General features: G+C 40.6%; 1 protein-coding gene across 1 annotated transcript in view; it reads left to right on the forward strand.

Moving 5' to 3' along the window:
* Window positions 1-2,948, forward strand: part of LOC137979384 (uncharacterized) — an 11,577-nt gene extending 8,629 nt beyond the window's left edge. Inside the window, exon 11 of the mRNA XM_068826637.1 lies at window positions 54-2,948. The gene's annotated coding sequence lies outside the window, so the exon portion shown is untranslated. The remainder of the gene's footprint in view (window positions 1-53) is intronic.
* Window positions 2,949-4,285: the final 1,337 nt, after the last annotated feature.

Here is a 4,285-nt window from a genome sequence, read left to right on the forward strand (position 1 = left end):
TTTATACAGTTAAAATAAAAATAATAATATATTACTGGTGCTTGACCTTTCAGACTCGATGATTTGGACATCCTATCAAGTAACCACAACTATCAAGGAAATGTGGTTAGAAGAAAAAGTCCACAACTTCTTTGTATGTAGGCACTCTAGATGCTCCAGTTTGAGCAGGGAAGAACAGGGACGACTGCGGGTTGCAGAGGATGCCAAAAAATTGGAGAAAAAGAAACCCGACAAGTTTAAGCATGAATAGCTGTTAAACCCACGCTACTGGTCTGTGTGTTATGTGGAGAGCTATGGATTTTTTCGTGTTCTCTGTAAGAAGCATAACATGAAAAATGCCCAAAACAAGTCACAGACGTTCATTGAAACTCCCTCCAAACGACTGAAGGAAGATTCACTGAAGATACACATGGCCTCAGCTGCCCATTCTTCAGCAGTAGAGGCAGATCGCCTCCAACGGATGTCAGCTTTCCATCACGGGGTAGTCAAAAAGAATGAAGTACAAACAACTGTTCTTCAGAATGTCTTTGCCACAGCGTTCTTCCTCATGAAAGAATTCATTGCTAATCGAAAACTGATTCCCCTCATTAGTTTTATGGAGAAGGTTCTGGGAGTTTCCCAACTTAAGCATTTCTCCCACCGCTCCCAAGGTTCTGTCAGAGAAATCTATTTAACCCTTGGTGACACTGTAAAGCAAAACCTCTTAAAGAGGGCCATAAATGCAAAGAGCTTTGGATTGCTGATGGATGAAGTTACTGATATATCAGTGTCATAGCAGCTGATCTCATTAATCCAGTTTTGGGATCATGAAAACTCTTCCATGACAACAATGTTTTTGTCCTCCCAGAATGTCTTAGAGGACTTTACCAGTTGTAACTCTGAGGCCATTACAGAGCTAGTGAAGAGGGAATTGTAAGCCTCTGGTCTGGATATCAGTAAGCTGATGGGCCTGTCCACAGATGGGGCAAGTGTCATGGTTAGAAAGACCAATGGCGTTGCTGCAAAGCTGAGGCAGAGCAATGATAAGTTGCTTAATATTCACTGTGTCTGCCACCACTTAGCACTGTCTTGTACAGACAGCTGTCAGGAGCTGACGTTTATCAAGGAAGGGGAAGATGTTCTAAGACAGCTGTGGTACTACTTCCATAATTCCCCTACGAAAACCGCTTGTTTCCTTAAGTGTCAAATTCAACTGAAAAACGTCAGTCTCAGTCACAGTGAGAAAACAAAAAAGGTCTTGGCAAAAAGGTTAAAGAAGGCTTGCCAGACAAGATGGCTCAGTTGTGATGCCTCTGTTACTGCAGCCTTGCAGAGCTACGAAGCTATCCTTTTGTCTCTGCAGGAAATTGATGATGCCACAGCTATTGGCTTGATAAGCAAGCTCAAGTCAGTAAAATTTCTTGGGGCCCTTTACATTCTTAATGCCATCCTTCCAGTACTTACATTTTTCAATGATAAGACCAGCCGTGAATCGTGCCATCTCAACCCTAGCAACGTAGAAGGAGACCACTGAACCTCCAAGCGGACATCGACTCGTTTACGAGAATCTCGGATGACCTGCAGCTGAGAAAAGATACTGGAAGGCAGTTGGAAACCCTCCTGGCTAACTATTTTGATGCCTTGACTACTAACATCAAAGATCGCCTTGGAAATTCTCTAAAGGTCATTGAAGCCTATGCCATCTTTGATCTTCTTTTGCTCCCTTCAAGTGACGAAGACAGCTTCAAAGAATATGGAGAAGTTGAAGTGAAAACTATTGCCAATCATTTCTTTCCAGGAGATGAAGATGAGATGACGAGATTGCTTTGCCAGTGGTCACAAGTCAAGTTCTTTCTCTCTGGAAGGAAATTGCAAATACCAGCTGGAAACCAAAGCAGTACCTTCTTCATGTCCTTCATGCTGAAAAACAAAGGCATTTTGCACCCTTCCATGTTTGAAGAGCTGCTGTTTGTGGCTGAAGTTGGACTCTCCTTGCCCTGTAGCAATGCGTGGCCAGAGAGAGGAGGTAGTGTTATCAACATTACCAAAACAAAGTTTCACAACCGTCTCAGTAATGGAATGCTGAATGCCCTTATGCAAGTCTCTATCAATGCTCCAGAAAGTGTCAATTGCAATGAAATTGTCAAATCAGCAGTGGCTAACTGGCTAAAACAAAAGCGAAGAAAAAAATTGCAAAAAGTAACTGTTAGAGCCCAGCCCAGATCAATGTGGAATTGTCTCACCCAATAGAAGGCCACGAAGAGTTAGTGCAAAGTGACCATGGAGAAAATGATGGTGAAGTAGCAGAAGGTACCATAGCAGATGAAAGACTAAATGAGAATGAAGAGGGTGGTGCAAAAGAATAAGCAGCAGCTGTTGCCAGTGCAATAGGCCTGCCAGAGCCTGATTATGATTCAGCAATCGAAAGTGACTGTGGAAGTGATGATGACTTTTGACAGAATTTCAAAGTGATTCTTGTAATTCCTTTTTGCAGAAATAGTTAGTATAACTTCCCCAGCATCAGGAACTTTATTATGTCATTTTCCTTCTTAGCATTTAAGAGTATAGTATGATACATGTGAGTGTACATACAAGAGCCAAGAAAACTAAAACTAGCTATCAAATTAACTATCAAACTACCAGGAAATTTAATACGACTGAAATGTTAAACAAAGGGTGAAAACAGTTTTAAAGACAAATTCAGTAAAGAGAATAAAGAGGTAAAACAAGTGACTGATAAATGATTTTCTTTTATGAAAAAAGATTGTTAGAATTAATTTCCTTCAGGAAAGGCAGTTTCAGCAAGTGTGAAAACACCAAATCCATTTTGCTCCCGGGGGCTTCGCCCCCTAGACTCCCAACGGGGCGCTGCCCCTGTACTACGCTGGGGGCCTGGGCGGCCCCCACACCCCTCGCCATTGCTGGTGTCTGGGACACCAGGTGCCATCTACTTTCTGTTTATCTCCATCTACTTAAAAACTTTTTGACAACCCTGGACATTTCCATTATAGAATGAAAATGTTGCCTGAGAAGTTTCCTCGGTTCGCTTCTACCAACACTCCCGGCATCCTGACAGAATGGCCCCTACTAGAGTGCTGAGACCAAAGACATTCCAGTCCAGACAGGCCAAAACGAAACCTTTGCTTGTAAAACGGTAATCACAAGGCTTTGATTTTAAATAGTAGTTTATTTTAACAGTTGATATTTTTCAAGGTTTGCGGAGTGGAGGAATACGTGAAAAGTGGACGCGATCAAATGGTGATAGATGAGGATTATGTACACCATGTTCCTTTCAATAGGAGACTCCCAGATATTAATATCCATTTCAACACAACTGAATAAGTTTAATTACATACTGTGTACATGTACCCTGGTTCATTTTTCCAAACAAAATATTGTTTGTTGTCTGACATTGATATCATCTGGTAAAACATTAAACTCATACAAAGCCTTCATCGTTTTCAAATTAGGTAATAAAGGGAATCATTTTTTGACATATTCTCGAAGCAAAACAATCGCCACTCAAGTGCCCTTAATTTTTTCTAAAGGTCAGGGATTTTCTCCTTCAACAGGGAAATCTGTGAGTGAATGCGAGTGAATGAAGGTATCCTTTCTAGAGATTTTCCCCAGCCATCGCTTGGGTATTTCACGATGGGTGATTACAAAGGAACATTCAGCAACAACATTGGAATCTGAAATACCTTGATAATGGTAAAAGTCATGCATTACTGTGGTAGTGATAATAACAATTGATTAAGATTTTCAATTCAAAGTAATGCGATGTATCAATAAAGTGAAAACTAACCTTGAAAAATAATAAATCGAATTTAATTATACAGGTCGATTTTTTTCACTTTGTTGATACATCACATGTATTTTGAATTGTGTCTCATCCACAATAGAGTTCTCTGGACGGCCAGATAATTTATCTATCCTAGTTTAAAAGTGCTTTAAAATTGATCCAAGATATAAAATTATGCTTACAATTGACATGGGATACGTTTAATAACTGAGGTCCGAGTGAATTTCGGCGAAGCATTGTCTGAGGCGACACCATGTAAGAAAAAAATTCGTCTGTAGTTTTCAAAGATGAATGTTCACTATGACCAGCCTGAATCTCGGTCTCTTGCAGCGGACCAAATATTGAATGTTTTCTCCACTGGCCCCGAGACCGTAAAAATTTCTCACTTCATCGTTTTTCAAATTAGGAAAGGCCTGTGTAAAAGGGAATTAGGGAAGCAAAACAATCGCCACTCGAGTTCCCAGAATAGACCTAATCGGCTAACTCAAATGTTTGTACCCAATT

This window comes from Montipora foliosa, chromosome 12 (genome assembly GCF_036669935.1).
Source record: "Montipora foliosa isolate CH-2021 chromosome 12, ASM3666993v2, whole genome shotgun sequence".
NCBI lineage: Eukaryota > Metazoa > Cnidaria > Anthozoa > Scleractinia > Acroporidae > Montipora > Montipora foliosa.